Source organism: Cynocephalus volans, chromosome 7, assembly GCF_027409185.1.
Source record: "Cynocephalus volans isolate mCynVol1 chromosome 7, mCynVol1.pri, whole genome shotgun sequence".
Taxonomy (NCBI): Eukaryota; Metazoa; Chordata; class Mammalia; order Dermoptera; family Cynocephalidae; genus Cynocephalus; species Cynocephalus volans.
Window position 1 is genome coordinate 59,929,925 of NC_084466.1, and position 18,339 is coordinate 59,948,263.

Sequence of the window (18,339 nt, forward strand, 5' to 3'; positions counted from 1 at the left end):
ACCCAACATTGGAACACCTAAATACATACTAATGAAGGGAGAAACAAACAGCAATACAGTAATAGTACAGGACTTCAGTACACTGTTTTCAACAATAACTAGATCAATCAGACAGAAAATTAATAAAGAAATACTGGACTTGAATTGCACTTAGACCAAATGAACATAACAGACATTTACAGAACTTTCCACACAACAGCAGTAGAACAGACATCTTTCTCTAGCACACATGGAACGTTCTCCAAAGTAAACCATATGTTAGGCCACAAAACAAGTCTTAACAAATTTAAGAAGACTTAAATCATATCTAGTATTATTTCAGATCAAAATTGTATGAAACTAGAAATTATTATAAGGAATAATTTTGGAAAATTCACAAATATGTGGAAATTAAACAACATGCTCCTGAACAACCAATGGGTCAAAGAAGTCAAAAAGGAAATTAAACCATATCTTGAGACAAACAACAATGGAAACACAACATACCAAAACCTATGTATGCAGCAAAAACAGTCATAAGAGAGAAGTTAATGCCTACATTAAGAAAGAAGAAAGATTCAAAATAGTTGTGTGTGTACATATAATAGTCTACACACATACACACACACACACACGTATACAGTTTATGTATATAAACATATATGTAACTGTGTGTGTATATAATAGTACACACACATACAGAAATATTGTTTAGCTTTAAAAAAGAAGATCTTGCCATTTTCCATAACATGGATGAACCTGGAGAACATTACGTTAAGTGACATAGAAAGAAAAATATTACATGATCTCACTTACATGTAGAATCTGGAATTAAAGCTTAAATATACACAGATAGAGAAAAAACAGTGGTCACCAGGGGCAGGAAATGGGTAGGAAATGGGGAGATTTAGTAGGTCAGAGGATACAAAGTAGCATATACATATGATGAACAGGTCTAGATATTTAATGTACAACATGAGGACTATCGGTAATAAAGGCATACTATATTTGGGATTCCTGCTAAATGAGCGGATTTTAGATGCCCTTGCCACAAAAACAAAACAAAACAAAAAAACAGATAACTTTGTGAGATTATGGGTATGTTAATTTGCTTTATTATAGCAACCATTTTGCAATTCATATATATTCCAAAACATCATTATATATCAAACATATACAAAAAATACTTTTAAAAAATTACACATGGTCAAAGAAAAAATTAAAAGGTAATTACAAAGATTTTTTAACTGAATGAAAGTTAAAACACAACATATCAAAATTTTTGGCATGGCACTAAAGCAGCACTTAAAAGAAATTTTATAACACTAAATGCCAATACTGAGAAAAATAAGGTATAAATGGTCACAGCTTTTGCCTTGAGACTAGAAAAAAGCACAGATGAAACCCAAAGAAGGAAATGATACTGATCAGAGCTTAAAAATCAATGAAACAAAACAAAAAAAAAAAAAGTCAATAAAACCAGAAGCTTATTTTTTGAGAATAACAATAAAATTGGCAAACCTCAAGCCAGACTGATCAAGAAAAAGAAAAGATACAAATTACCAACATCAGGAATGAGAGAGAGAGAGAGAGATGAAATACAATACTTCAGATATTAGAAAGACAATAAGGGGATATTCTGAAAAACTTTATGCCAATATATTCCATAACTCAGATGAAATTAACAAATTCCTTAAGATACAAATTCAATAAAAGAGTCAGCTTTTTGGCCAACACAAGAAGAGATAACTTGAATAACTATATCTATTAAATTAAATTCACAGTTAAAAATCCTCCCACAAAGATGAGATCCCCATACCGACCAGCACATACCAAAAAAATCTTCTGACAAAGAAAACTCCAGGCAAAGATGGTTTCACTGGTGAATTCCATCAAATATTTAAGAAAAAATATCAATGTTATACAAACTCATTCAGATCACTGAAGAGGAAGAAATACTTTCTAGTTCCTTCTGTGAGGCCAGCATTACCCCAATATCAAAATATGACACAGACATGACATGAAAAGAAAGCTGTAGATCCCTCATAAATATAGATGCACAACTTCCAAACAATTTTTGCACACTGAGTCCAATAACACATAAAAAGAATCATTACCATGTGAGATTTATCCTAGGAAAGAAAAGTTAGCTGAACATTTCAAAATCAATCAATGTAATTCACCACATTAACAAACTAAAAGGAAGAACTGTGACACACAGAGAAAATAGCAATATGATGGGTGATCTATATCAGAATACTTTGACTGATCAAAAGAACACAATTTAATACCCAAAGTTCAATTTGCAACTCAGCCTCCTAAAGTGCTTATCTACAAGGTGTTGCTAAATTATGATAATTTGATGAAGACATCTTTGTTGGTCTTAAATATACTTAGTCATATTTATGACAAAACAACAACTAAAAACAAAAAAATAAAACCAAGGGATAACCTTTGGTTATGAGCACATCTCAGAACCAAGAATTTTCAGGTATTGTCAAATAAATCCAAATTCCTTAAACATAAACCATGAACTTTTTTATTTTTATGAGTCAAGTTACAGAAAAAACAGAACTTATAATGAGTGTGTTATTTCCAATTAAAGTTTCACTTCAAACAAGGGGTTATTAGCTATTTTTAAAATTACAAATCTAATACATATTATAACTAAAAAGAAAAAATATAAATGATCTCTCTCAACCCTTTCCATTCCCAACTCCACTCCTAACCCAAAACCCTACAAGGAAGTCAAACAGCCTGGAGTGCATCCTTCCATACTTTTCTCTGTACACAGACAGACATACAATACACCTGTAAAAGGCATTTCAAGTTGCTATTGTGTTTTTTTTAAACAGAAGTGGTATCACACTTATACGCCACTTTGCAGTCTGTACTTTTTTGCTTAACAATAGCACATGGACACTCTCTAGGTCCATAAATGTAAATCTAATTTATTCTTTCATAATAGCTGCAGAAGATTCCATACAGTGGGTGCACAATAATTTATTCAATCATTCCTTTATTGATGGACTCAGACTGCTTCTAGTTTTTGTCACAACCCAAAATCCCAAAATGCTGCAATATTGTGTACATACATCCTTTTTTAGGTAACTTTTTTTTTTTTTCTTAATGAATAGAACCTAAACAAAGAAACTTACATCAAAAGATATGTATATTTTTTATTTTAATAGCTATTCCCATACTACTTTCCAAAGAAGTCATGTGAACTCATACTTCCACGAGCAATGTATGAAAATGCCATTTCCCTAAAACTTTGTATATACTGGACATTATAATCTTTTAAAATTCTGGCCCAGGTTGTATATAAAAATTGCTATCTTATTGTATAATTTTCATCTCCCTAACTATAAAACAGGGTTAGAACATATGTTCATATACTTATTGGCCATTTGGATTTCGTCTTCTGTGCTGTACCTATTTAAGTATTTTGATTATTTTCTACTGGGTCACATGATTTTTCTCATTGATTTATAAGATATATTTGTATATTAAGCATATTAATCCTGTTGTAAGTTATATATGCATTAAAAACATGATTTTTTAGGTTAGGAGTTGACTATTTGAATTCATTTTCTCATTTAGACAACTAAATTAATGGTGACTAAATTGCCAGGTGGATCCAAACAAGCCTATTTAACATATTATACAGCTTAAAAATTGTACATATGGGGGTGGAGGGCATTGGAGAAGATGCTGATAGAAGGGTACAAAATTTCACTTAGGAGAAACAAGTGCAGGAGATCTACCATACAACATGGTAATTATAGTTAATAACAATATACTGTAAAGTTGAAAATCGCTAAGAGAATAGATTTTAAATGTTTTCACCACACAAAAAAATGATAAGTATGTGAGGTAATAGATATGTTAATTAGCTTGATTTAGCCATTCCACAATGTATACATATATGAAAACATCATGTTGTACACCATATATATACAAGTTTTGTCAACTAAAAAATTAATAAATCTTTAAAAATTGTACATCTGCAAAGTTGCAGAAACCAGTAAGATTAAGCAAGTAATTAAGCAAGCAATAAGATTAACTAAGTAAGCAGAAAATTAAAAGTAACAAAATACATCAAAATTTTTTAATCTATCTTGAATATGGTACCTGAGAGAAAGAAGATTAAAGAAAAAGTAGGCAATGGATGCTGTAGAGACTCTAGGAGAGACTTCAGGGCACATTCAAGGGCTTTCAAGGTTGATGGGACTCTTCCTTTTGAGGGCTCTATTCTTAAAAATACAGCTAAATATATCTCAAAGGTAATTCTTTACTCAAAGTAAATTCTTATATAATAAGAGGCAATTAGTACAACTACTGAAAATAAGGCAGAGCTTACGTATTAGAGGCCTTGCTTCTCCTACTTTTTTCCAAGCTCTGACTCTATTTAAAGTAAGGAAATCTTAGATAACACTTCCCCAAAGACCTTTTGTGTAATCTTTGTCACTAACTCATTAAAATTGACAAATAGCTGAAATGATTGTTCTATAGTATCTACATTTACACAAAAACCACATAGTTTTTCCATGTTATTTTGTCATTTATGATGTTTTTGAGTTTTTCAAGCCTCAAAATTATTTACAAACTAAAGAAAAAAATCTCTCATCCTGTTGACTTTATGCCAAAACTCACCCTTTTAAGAGCACAATGTTGTAATTCTTGCAGAGAATCATTGTGGGCCCTAATTGCTTAGATAAGACTTCAGTGTGTCCAGTATACCTGAAATGACCTCATGTATAATTGGTCCACTGACTGCAACAAGGAATTATGTAAGGAAGCAGAAATGTAACTCTGAGGTCAGGTTTAAAGTTATCTATTGAAAACCTGCTACCCTGGAGCATCACCTCAGAAGGCAAATATCTGGAAGAAATACCATCTTTGATACAATATAGTTTAACTTCAAATCCCAAAATATGAAAGAATCCCTTTTTAAAAATTGCCAAATCTCTCTAAGCCCTGAGATTCAGTTTTCACACAGAAAGGGGGAAAAAAAAAAAAAAGCTTCAATTATCCACTTCAGCACTTGCAGGTGAGAGACTGGGACTAAGATGATAAGTGGAAGTTATAATGGTCAAGGCAGGAGGTGACAAGACCTAGATTTAAAAAAAACTGAGCAGCAATCCAACTCCTGTGTCTATGTTGTGCCAGGTGCTGAGCTAGATGCTGAAAGATGTCCTGTTGTGCCCAACACTGTGAAGACAGAAACAGTTCAAATGAGAAATTGACAACTGACTACAGAATATAAGTATTCATTATCTCAGGTGGCCAATGAATTAAGAAATTTTCTTTCATAAGATAATACTACTTTCGTGTGGGTTTTCCCTGAATTTTAGACTTATATTTCCGGTCTACGCCATCAGCTAGTTAGCGGGATTTCTACCATTCTATTAAATACATGTTAAATATCAATATCAGGGTTAATATTTCAACATTGTGATTTTTATTTATTCATTACTATAAGACAACAGTGATTTTCAGTGCTCTGAATAACTTAAAGATAAAAATAAAATAGCACAGCATGCCTCAACTATCTCAGTATTTTTCAATTATCTTTCACACTTTTAAGCTCTGAAAGTGTTTTCTAACATTCATTTCTTCTTTCCATTCAAGGGCTTATTCTAAAGAAAATCAAGAGAAGCTAGTAAGCAGGTAGAGACATCATGACAAACTATAAAAAGAAAAACAAACTGAAGTGAGAAAATCTGGGCTTTGCTGGTAATTAATTAGTCTTCTGACCTCTTTCTCATGGTCCTACTTTCCTAGCTATGAAATGAGAGTTTTAGAGTAAATAATAATTGCTAAAGTTTCTTTCTTCAACAAAAGTCTATCATTTTGTGTTTCATTTGGAAATATGAAATATCAAAAAGGCACAAAGCTTTTTAGAATTAGCTAAATGAAGCATAAGCACAGGAAAGTAACAGGGTATCAAACTTCAACAAAACACATATTTCCAAAGTATTTGTAAATATTTTTAAACTCCAGAAGAGAAAAAAAAACCCATCAGAATTCCCTCATAACCAAAACTCAAAATCTCTAATCAATCACGTGAAGCCAAAGAACTGTAATATTCCCATTTTGGAAATAATCCCTGAGAGAGGGAGAAAAAGCTCAACAAATACAATATGCAAACTTAATTTAGTAAACGAATGCACAAAAACATGCTGTATTATGCAATACAACTTATCTGTCCAATCAATATGTAGCAACCACATAATGTTTATGTGGATACTTAAGATTTTGATTGACTTAGCTCAGCCACTTCTATTTCAAGTTAAACTCCTAACAGTCTTTTTCTTACAAATGGACACAGCTGCTCATAAGAAAGACTAATAGAGACAATGTAACAATTTACTACTGGATAAAACATACACTACTATCATCTTGATATTCAAATGATAATTAAGAAGGATACTTATATTGTGACTATGCTAGGAAAAATGATGAATGAATAGTGTGGAGGATATTGACATTAATGAGATAGAAATAAAACACATGTAGCTTAGAGGACCAATATCCTATAGTGTAGAGGACCAAAGTCCTTAGTTTAGCCTGCAGTGTAAAAGGACCAAAGTCCTGTAGTTTAAGAGGCCAGAGCCTCTAGCTTAGGGGGCCAAAGCCCAGCCCTTTAGGAAAACACATAGAATTGCTAAGATTAAGAAAGACCAGAAAATTTTCGCAGGACTAAAGCCTTTGACGTAGATAAGAGAATTAAAGCACAGCGAAAAGTGATTACTCCGGGGCAGTTGCCCTTGGTGCAGCTAAACCTAAATGATGAGAAAGTATGTAAGCTAAAATCTTCAAGGATATTCTGCTAGTTAGTGCTTGGGGGGACGTTTCACATCACAACCTAAGCTGCTTCTTTGAGTTTCTTGGGGAGTTAAGCGCAATGGTGATTATCTCATTGTTTCTTTTTGTACGTCACAAAGCTTAGTTTTATGACTCCTTTTTATGGTACTTTGCTTAAACTATTTTAAGTTACACCTGTTTTAATGAAGATTGTCATGTAGCCAGTTTGTTTATGTTTTCCGTATGACTGATCAACCACCTGCTTTTCTTCTGTAACTTTGTCTTTACAATAAAAACTGAAATAAAACCTGATGCAGGGCTGTGCCTGGACTCTCCTCACTTGAAGGAGTTTTCCCTTAATGCAGTCCCTTCGGGTTTCTCATTGCTCTGAATACGTGGGCTCTGAGTAATCTTTTGCGTCTCTGTCACTCTGCGAGAAGTGACAGAACAGCAAGTGCAAAAAATGCAAATTGGAATCTACAGACTATCCAACTGCTTTCAATATAAACTCTCCTCAGATAAATTTAAGAGTAAGCTACTAATAACTAAACACAATAGAAATGAACATTTTCAATTACATAGGGATGCATGAAAATAGTAATAAAAATGGAAAGTATGCAAACAAGAAAATGTGGGGGGTTTTGTTGCTACTGTTTTAGAGTTTTGAGGTGCTTTTTTGGTGACAATTTGTGAGAATTTTGCTATATTTAGAAACTTTTATACTTTGGGACTTGATCTGAACCAGCATGTAATAACTTACATGCCATGGGTATATGATAATTGAAGAAAAGGGCATTTTTCCCTATTCTTGGGTCTTTTCTTATTATGAATGTAGCTAACTTTTTACAATAAACTTAAGAGGTGGGGAATAATATCCACTCTTGATAGGCAATAGGAAAACTTTTACATAGTTTGAGTTCTGTAGGAAAATGATTACTAGGGCTAGAATTTAGGTTTAAAATTTTGGTTGTACTACTTTCTAGCTGTGTGAATTTCTGTAGGTTATCTAACTGCTCTGAATCCCCTTGACTATATAAATAAGGATGATCATTTCAACCTCATGCATATATTGTAAGAATTAAATCAAATAGTATATATGTAATATGTAGGATGGTGTCTGGCACTTAGTGTTCAGTAAATATGAATACCCAAACAACCATTCTCCCAGTCTCTTGATTCTTGTTCCCTTTCATTTCCCATGATCTCATTCCTGAGACACTGTTGAACATGGGTATTATTAAGGCTGCTATGATTCTGCTTAAGAAATATGCTAAAAACATTTTAGTCTTCAGTCTTGACCCTAAAAAATGATTCTGGTATACATTTCACCTAGATTTGATTTTGAATTTTCCCTGAGGTTGTTTGCAGGATTGCAAATGGCTATAGGCACCTCAAATAAGCTTCAATTTCTTTTCAAAGATCAAACTTACTATGTTTACAGTGAGCAAGAATGTTGAACTTTTCATTTTCACCTAGACATGAAGCACAGTCATTGCCTGACAACTTTCAAGAGAGGATAGCACTATCCATTCCTTCTCTTAACATCTAAGATGTCTCCTATCTGGGGTCAGCTAAAATATTGTCATAAGCACAAATGTTTAATTATTTTGAGAATCTTCATCTTAAGGGAGACAACTCACAAGAATATCTATACTAGCTTAAGGATTCAGTGGATCTTAGCAATACTATTTATTTTAAAACTTATAAGCATAAGCTTAGAATGAATGTATTTTCATATTTTGCAAATAACTGAAGGGCAATTACACTCCAGACAGGTGTAACAACTTGTTGAAGAATTTGTCACTAGTCTTAGTCCTAGAAAACTGTCTATTACAATAATATACTGAGGCATAACCATTAAGCAATGAACATTAAAAATAAATGTCCCTGACTACTCCCACTTCTAGTTAGGATGAAGAGAGTTGCAAAAGAATTTCAATTCCTACCTAAAAACCTGAACAAATCAGTTAATCTATAAAAATCACAGTTTCTTAAAACTCATCATACAACTAGTATACAAAGAAACCTGAATGAACTAAATTCTAGAAAGTAATGAGCCCTTTCAAGGACAAAAGAGATCCACAGCTACTTTCACCCCTGGTGGAATAGAATGAGGAGGAAGAATCTGCTAAAGATATGTCAGGAGAAACAAACCAAACTTTCAACAAACTTATAATGGCCAAACAGGGACTGGCATAATGGATTAACATACTAATAAGTCCCAGCTGCAGAGAAAACCTGCACTTACCCAACAACTCTTTCCCAACAGCCTTCATCAAGTACATTAGGGTGTACACTAAAAATCAGACACAGGCTAGGAGTTGAGAGATATCCTTCCAAAAGCATGCTGGACTTTTCCCTACTGCAAGGCAACAACCCAGTGGAGAAGAGCCTAGAATAGAAGAGGCAATAGAAATTCCTCCCAGGCACTCTGGGTTTTAATACAGTGCAAGGCAGCAGTTCCTTAAGGACAGTACTGGAGCAGGACAGCTAAGACAAATCCCTCTGAGGTGCTCTGGGCCTTCACTGAAGTAGCCACTGGAGAATGGGGGCAGGACAGCAGGACAAGAGATCTGAGTTGCAGAAAGCAGAATACAGGACTAATGGCACAGAAAAGTCCCCCAGCCAAAAACTCAGGAAACTGCATAGCAAAGTGAGATTGCCCATGGTTTGCTATGGTTTGTGGAGCTGGAGTTAGAAGAAGAACCAAAGTAAATAAAAATAAAGAAATATTAAAACTTAGAAATCAATGAAATACCAAATGGACTGTAGAGGATTCATAAAACAAATGTACCTCACAGGGCCTGGTTTTCCAAAGCCTTGCAGTTTCAAATATTGACCTTGCAAAGGACAGGAAATTTTCCCCAGACTATTGAGTCTCTGTTGCAAGATAAGAATTGTAACACAGCAAGGTTGCTGGCTCAAAGACAGACAAGTTATTAACTGATATGTAAAGTTACTAAAAAGCTGCTAGAGGGAAAAGGAATGTTTGCTAAAACAAGCCTTTGTTAGTGGATCACTTAATTGCCTAACAGAATGTCATCTGACTTGTTTTTACTGAATGTTACCAGCTTCTACTGTAAAACTTGTTAAACTGTACTTAGCAAAACCCCACCTATGTCTCTTGCTGTAACTTGCTGGTCTGGAGAATAAATGCAGGAAAAGAACCCCAATTCATGGTTAATTTCCCAAATGGAAGAAAAGCCTCATGCTTGAGGAAGTCCTGGAATACTAACCCCTTTCTGGGGCTTCTCACTGCTCAAAAGAGATGGGCTTTGAGTAATCTTTGGTGGCTCTGTGACCCAGGGGAAAAGGGGTGACAAATCCGCGGGAGGCAAAGCAACGTGGCCAAACAATAGAGAAAATCAATTCAAAAACTATTTCTTTGAAAAGTTAATATAATTGATAAACTCCTAGTAAGACTGATAAAAAGAAAAAATACAAATAAAAAGTTTTCAATATCAGGGAAAAAAAATATCAACACAGATTTTACAGATATCACTACAGATTCTACAGATATTTACAGAATAATAAAGGCTATATCACGAAAAAAATCATGACAATGAATTTACAAACTGGGATGAAATGGACTTATCCTTTTAAAATAGGATAGAACTATGAAGTTCCTAGGAAAAAACATAGACTATCTTCACAACCTTGGAGTAGGCCAAGATTTCTAAGACACAATGAGTACTAATCATAAAAAAAAAATAGATAATTGACAAATTGGACATAATCAAACTGCCAACCAAAAGAAAATGAGTAAGCAAATAGAGAAAACTATTTATTATATATATGACAAAGAACTTGTACCCGTAATAAACAAAGACTTTAACAAATTCAATAACAAAAAGGCAAACAACTTAAATTATTTTAATGGGCAAATGATATTAACACACACTTCACAAAAGAAGATACACAAATGGCCAGTAAGCACAGAAAAATATCTTGAACATCATTACTCATCAGTGGAATGCAAATTAAAACCACAATGAGAGGACAGTAACTACTTGAATAGCAGAGAAAGGACCACCGAAAATTCATTCCTCTATAAAATACAATGAGAACACTGGCAAAAATTGTCAAAATCAACTTTTTCAGAACTCTGGAATTAACAAAAGTCTTTCAACAATGTGATGAACATTTATCCAAGGAAAATGGATGCTCCTCAGACCACTGAGCTTTGTAGTGTTTTATCTTGCTCTAATCCCATCTCTATCTCCCCAGCTCTGTGATTGTCTTGAAAATCAACTACCCATAATCACAGTGAAAACCAGCACTGAAGAGAACACAACAGGGTTGGTACTCCCCAAAGCCCCAACCCCAGAGAACTGTCCCTATGTAATCTGTCCAGCAGCTCCCTGAAAAACTCTATTCTTAGAATTTGTTTTTATTTGACCCACTTGGAGCTCACTGTGTGTAAACAGCACTCTATCCCAGGGCATTTGTCAGAAAAATCAACAACAATTGTTTAATATCACAGCTGCCTGAGGCAATGAAACCAGCTGGAACTAACAAAAGGATGACCAAAAAATTTAAAAGGAAAAACTGAGAATGAGACATTCATAGGAGGTTTTGAAAAACTCCAGTATATGCCTGGGAATCTAGAAAGCCATGCACATGTCCAGGAAAGTCCTGAGAAGGGCCTAATATCTCACCTATGGCTGACCCTGAGAGTCTGCAAAGGCAAGAAGTAAAGGTTACAACACAACTGTAAGCCGCCTGCGGAGCACTGAAATCAAGCCCCAACATGTACTCAGAGGCCCTCAGCAAAGGCCAAGAGACTTATTGGTTCAGGCATTTAAGAAATCTCTGTCCAATCATTAGGTGACCACTAAGCTAATCAAGCAGAAACTTCAATGGCTGCACATGACAAAGAATACAGACTTTAGAAAAACAGGCTACAAAAGTTACTAAATAAACAGAAGCAATGACAAACCCTGAGTAAGGAAGAATCTGATTTCCAGAGTTTGCTACATTACACTATTTAAAATGTCCACTTTTAACACAATAAATGAAAGAAAGTGAGCCAAGACACCGGGTACCAATCAAGCTTTATTAAAGGAAAAGAATCTGCTGGGCTGCACCCAAAGTGGAGGGCAGCCCAGGGCTGCCCTCGAAGTGGAGGACAGTACCAGGTGTGGGGTAGGAGAGCTTACATAGGGCACCAAGGGCTGGCTGATACAATCAAGGAGAGGCATTATGCTAATGCGGAAGCTATGTGACCAGGGTGGAGAATTGGGCCCTTGTGGAAGCAAAAGGGTTTCTGTTTCTCAAAAATCATGAGGTTTCTTACAAAGGGAGTGGCTGGCGACTGTTTTGTGCTTATTGTGTGCAAAATGGCACCGGTCATATCCAAGATCCACCATTCCTGCCTTTTAAGTATAAGGAGAAGGGAAAAAGGGGTGAAGGTCTCATTTTTCTGAAGCTACTTCCTGCTGGAGATGGGCAAAGATAAGAAAAAAATAAAAGATTTATGCTGGCAGGTAAAACAATTAGGTGGCAGGGTACTGGTTTCATGTGGGAAGGCTGTATTCTTCTGGGGTAGGGTTGCTGATTCTGAGGGGCTGATATCCTCGCAGGAACAATTTGGTGAACTTTTGGTGGGTGAAAGCCTGCATTCATTCCTGCAAGAAATTAGAGACACACCAAAATAGACAGGGACCAAAAAGTAGGATGAGTCCCAGCACAGTTAGGGGTCCTAGTAGGGGCATAAGCCAGGGTATCCAAGGGTTCAGTGACTGGGGCAACCCCCAAGGTGTGTTTGTGTTTTGTAACCCTTTGCGTCTGCGATCAATGCTTGCCTTTAAATGGTTTAAGTTGTTTTGGATCACCCCAGACTCATTTACATTAATAGCAGCATTCCTCCCCCAAGAGGAAGCAGGTCCCTTCCTTCTCGGCTGTAAGGAGGTCAAGGGCCCGACAGTTCTGTAAAGCAACTGTCATGAGTGAGGAGCATTGAGATAGGAGGAAAAACACAGGAAGGATGTGAAGGGTTAGGAAGCCAAAAGAATTTGAAGGGGACATTGCCACAATGAAATTGCTAAGAGGCATCCTACTGATAGGAGGTAAAGGAGTGCCAGGAGAAATCTTCCTATAACGTTACACTCCTTTGGGGCAGCACTGGCCAATCCTGTAGCAAGTACTAGAAGAGATAGTATAATAAAGGTTAGGGACACAGGGTGGCATATACTCATCATGTTCCATGATAGCAAACCCGCAGTAGCAGGTCGGGACCAGTCTTGGAGTAGCTCTTGTGCAAAGGACATGAAGCGGGCCGGCAAGAGTGAGAGCATAATCGCCAGGGGAAAGATCATCCTTCTTCTGGGATTGGGGGAAGAGCGGAGGTCATGGAGATTGTCAATTTTGTGGGTCCTAAAATGGATGAAGTGTAAGGAGGTGTTGGGTTGGGGGTTGAGCAGAGGGACCCCTCCGGCTTGGTGTTACATTCTTTGGGTAAAGTCTCAGGTGCTAGTTTTATCAAGAATAAGTGATACCAAGGGGCCTTTCCTAATACTTTTACTGCCGTGGGGGTGGTGAGAAGTACTGCATAAGGCCCTTCCCAGCATGGTGAGAGTGGCTTTCGGATTCGGGTTTTAATATACACTTGCTGTCCCGGGCTCAGTTTAAAGTCTGAGGAGGTGGTGGGGAAAGGATGAGGTAATAGAAGATTGGCCTGTTCCCTAAGAAGATCCCTAATGAGCGAAAGAGTAGGGAGATACTGGCCTAAAGGCGATGAGCTGGAAGGGAAAGATGTGAGGGTGAAGGGTCTACCGTAAAAGTTCAAGGGTGCTGAGGCCTGTGGGCTTACAGGGGGCAGCTCATAAGCGAGTGTGTGACTGGTAGGTAGGCCAAGACAAGGAATGATTTCTGAGGTGAGAGCATGCGTTACTGCTGTAGCATCCTCTGAAGTTCAGGGAAAAGCCTCAACCCAACCTGAAAAGGTATCTACTAAGGTTAGAAGATAGCGTGTCCTTTTGTGGGAAGGCATGTGAGTAAAGTCAATTTGCCAGTCATGGCCAGGAGTGTATCCTCTGGCCTTGTGGGTGGAAAAGGACTGAAGTTGGAGGCCACCTTGATTGGAGCAACAAGGACACAAAGGACAATTTTGAGTGATTTGTTTAAGTACTTTGGCCATGTGGGGAGAGTAATATAAGGGCTGAAGAAGGCATAGTAGGGGTTCATAGCCTATATGAACTAAATTATGGAAATCTAAAAGGATTTTCTCAGTTTGTGTGGTAGGGAGAACATAGCTACCAGAGAGAGTATACCAGTTGTCCTTCCTCTGTGTTCCAAACTGTTGGAGGTGTTGTATTTCTTGGGGTGTGTATTAGGGTGAGGGTGTAGGGGCCATGAGAAGCACCTGAGTAGGAGAGGAAAAATGGGGGCCTGGTGATTGAGTAGCCTGTTTTGTGGTTAGATCTGCCAGTTTGTTTCCCTGGGCTACGGGGTCATTGGAGGTTTGGTGTCCTCTGCAGTGTATAACCCCAACCTCCTTTGGGAGTTGTGCAGCCTCAAGAAGTATCTTGACAAAACGTCTGTTTTTTTATGGGCCCTCCTTGAGTGGTCATGTGTCCTCTCTCCTTCCATATGGCCGCACAGGAGTGTAGGATGTGGTAAGCATACTTAGAGTCAGTGTATATATTGACTCATTTGTTACTTAGAGTCAGTGTATATATTGACTCATTTGTTACTTGCCAGAGTGAGAGCACAGGTGAGGGCAATGAGTTCTGCCCGTTGGGAAGTGGTATTAGCAGGGAGGGGGGCAGCCTTGATAGTTTGTGTTAGATTTACTATGGCATAACCCACCCAGGGGGCGGGTGTGGAGGTAGCACTCCCATCTATGAACCACCTATGTTGAGGCCCCATAATGGGATGCAGGGAGATTTGTGGAAAGGGATTGAGAAAGAGGTTCTAAGGGTCATGGGTGTTTTGGGATGAGAGTGGCTGGACTTAAGGGAGGGCGAGGTTTAAAGAACTAGGGATTTTCAATGAAAGTAAGGTGAATAAGTTGTAGGTGGGAAGGGGAGAGAATTGACATGGCCTTATGGCTGGGAAGGTCTTGAAGATGATGGGGGGAACAAATGACTGTCTGTTGTCCAAAAGTTAGTTTAGAGCTTTCTTGTGATAAAAGGGTGGCTGTTGTCACAGCCCGTAAACAGGGGCCCATCCCCGAGCTGTGGTGTCTAGTTGTTTAGAGAGGTATGCAACAGGGGAGAAAATATCTCCTGCCTCTTGTCTCAAAACTTCAACCACCAATCCTTAGGTTTGGTGACGTATAGGATAAAAGGATGAGATAGGTTTGGGAAGAATAGAGCTGGGGCCACAAGGAGAGTGGCTTTTAATTGCTTGAAGGGAGAATGAATGGGCTTTGTGGGATCTAAGGGAATGGCAGGATCCCCTTTGGCTGCCCCATAAAGTGGCTTTGCTAGCACTACAAAGTTGGGAATCCACACGTGGAGATATCCTGCAAGCCCCAGGAAAGACAGAATTTCACTCTTTGTGGTAGGAGTTGGTAGTTCAGAAATTAAACTTTTGTGATCCACCGTTATTTCTCTGGTGTTGGGGGTGAGGTGGACTCCCAAGTAGGTGACTGAAGGAGAAGAAATTTGGACCTTGCTGGGTGACACTTAAAATCCCCTGGAGGCCAGGAAATTAAGGAGAGCAACAGTGTGGGCCTGTGAATCCTCAGAGGAGGGGCTACGAAGGAGATGGTCATCCACATATTTTATTAAAGTGCTAGAGGTTGGGGGAAGTTCAGATAAGTCTTGAGCTAAGGCCTGGCCAAAAGTGGGGGCTGTCCCGAAACCCCATTGGGCAAAACCATCCAAGGAAGTTGTTGGGAACAGCACGTATCAGGATCAGTCCTGTACTAAATGGTATGAGCCATTAGGCTTTATAACTGGAAGGATGGATGTATTAAAAGGCAAGTGGGTAGGTTGTAAGAGATGAGAAGAAAGGAGTTTGTGTATAACGGGTTTTAAGCCTATTAGGTGTTTGTTAGCAATGGGGTATTGTGGGACATTAGGGAACAAAGAGGGATTCTGCAATTTAACAAGGATAGGGGAATGGTGCATAACAATGCAGGGAGAAGAAGTGTCCTATACTATGGGATTAACCTTGTCCAGGGGGAGGGGAAGGTGGAAGCCTCAGGGTCCAGGTCTGGGGGCAGCCTGTAACAGGAGTATTGTAGCTGGAGTTAAAGTGTTTAGGGTAAGAGTAGCTTTGAATTTGAAAAGAATGTCCTGTCCCAGTAAGGGGGCTGGGCATTGAGGCATTACTAAAAATTTGTGTGTGAATTGGGTGTGATGTAAGGTGCAGGAAAGGGGCTGAGTGATCCATGGGTAGTATTCTGATCCTGTGACCCCTACTATTGTGATAGAGGATGGAGTTGTTGGTCCCATGTATTCAGGAAGGGTAAAGTAAGTGACCCCTGTATTGATGACAAAAGAGATCAGCTTACCTGCTATGAGGCCAGTTACCCTGGGCTCACACATGGTGATCTCCATGGGAGCCTTTGGCCCTGGGCATCATCAGTCCTCCTCCTGGGCAAAGCCGAGAAGCTCCGGTAGGGATGGCCACGGAGCTAAAGGTTGTGGGTTAGGGACTGGGCCACTCCCTCTCTGGCGAGTGGAACAGTCAACCCCCCAGTGATCTGGCTGTTTGCAGTGAGGACAGGGCCCCGGAGGAAGCCTGGGGTTACGACAGGCCTGTGCCCAGTGGCCCGGCTGACCGCATTTGAAGCAGTTCTCAGGTGCCTTGCCTCTTGAGGCAGCCAGCTTTGGAGTATGTGAGCCACAGATGGCATTAGCCAGGAGTGGGTATTTGGTCTGATCTCTTTTAAAACGATCCTTCTTTTCTCCTCCTCCTCCCTATTGTTAAAAACCTTGAAAGCTGCGTTGAGGAAGTCTCATTGGGTCGTATTTGGACCATCCTCAAGTTTTTTAGTTTTTCTCAAATGTCAGGGGCTGACTGGGTAAGCAAGTAAGAGTGTAAGAGAGCCATGCCTGCAGGGGAGCTTGGGTCTATACATTTATATTTATGTAAAGCCTCAGAGAGGCAGATTAGGAACTCACCGGGATTTTCGGTAGATCTCTGTGTGATTTCTCTAAGCTTGTCATCATTGACTGACCTGTATTTTTTTGGAGGCCATGAAGTAGGTGTGTGATCATGTTATCCTAGAGATCCCAGTAACTGTGGCCAGTCTGGTAGTCCCAATTTGGGTCCATGCAAGGTATGGTAATGGTTCCCACAGGCCACCTGTTATTTTGAGCATGGACCTCATCCGCCTGTTGTTGGGCCACTATCCAGACCTGCTCCCTTTCTTTAGGGGATGGATGTGTGTCTGGGTAGGACTGGAAGGATCCCAGTCATTTTTTGATTTGGGAAAAGTCCGAAAGAGAAAAAGGGACATGGACTCAGACAATTCCCTCCATCCCAGCCACTTCACAGAGGGGGATATAAAGGAGCCAGAGCTGAGGTGGAGTTGTTATCTGACAAAGGGGAAGAAGGAGAGCAGTTGAGTGGCTGAGGACGAGCATCTCAAGAGCAGATAGGTGGAAGAGAGGAAAAAGGTGAAGGCTGATGGATCAGAAGATTGATCCAAGTCCAGAAGGGGAGGTCGGGCATGAGCTAGGAGAATTTGAGACACAGGACAGTTTTGATAGAGAGACAAGGAGGCTTGAACATAAGGAATCTCTCCAGCCTTTGCCGTTTCGGTGACAAAAGCTGTCTAAATCTCTGAGGGTATCTAAATCGAGAGTGCCATCTTGTGGCCACTGGGATCCATTGTCTAGTTTGTACTTAGGCCAAACCTGAGTTTAAAAATGAGTCGTTCAAGTTTTAATGTCACCCTGGAGGCTGAGAGATTGTCCAGGAGACAGCCCAGAGGCATAGAGTGTGGAGTACAGTAGATAACAAGATGTTTAGCTTTAATGTTTCCCTGGAGGCCAAGGGGTAAATTGGCCAGGAGACAGCACAAGGGCATAGAGCGTGGAGGTTTGGATTGTGAGGATCCCATGTGAAGGGTGAGAAAGGAAACGGGCAGTCCTGGTAGAAGAAGGGTGCCAATAAAGAGCGTCCTCTTTGCTGTGCACTTTTGTTTTGAAAGAAAAGCCACTGACCAGCTAGAGGGATGTATTCCAATAGCTGGCGGACATGAGAGGGGTTCCCTCAGCCAGGCACCTGGGCTGCATAGAGGCCGTAGATGTAGAAAGTAGTCAGGGGAACCCGTATAATCAGGACAGACCCACTGTCTCACCCTGAATTGAGGCCAATGTTGGATGCATTGGTCTGAAACAGCAAAAGGAGAGAGTTCCAGAGGTACCTGGTTCAGCTGGTCCAGGAAGGGTGGCAGCGGGCCAATCAACCCAAGAGAAGAGATTGTCCAAGAACGCCAGCCAGAACCCTTCCCAGGTTTCAGCACCAAAATGAAAGAAAATGAGCCAAGATGCTGATAAAGCTTTATTAAAGAAAAAGAATCTGCTGGGCTGCACTCAAAACGCACCAGGTGTGGGGGTAGGAGAGCTTATATAGGGTACCAAGGGCTGG

The 18,339-nt window shown here is 39.0% G+C and overlaps 1 protein-coding gene across 6 annotated transcripts in view; it reads right to left on the reverse strand.

Annotated features, from left to right (window-relative positions):
• VWA8 (von Willebrand factor A domain containing 8) overlaps positions 1-18,339 on the reverse strand; it is a 427,373-nt gene that overhangs the window by 381,235 nt on the left and 27,799 nt on the right. The window lies entirely within an intron of this gene.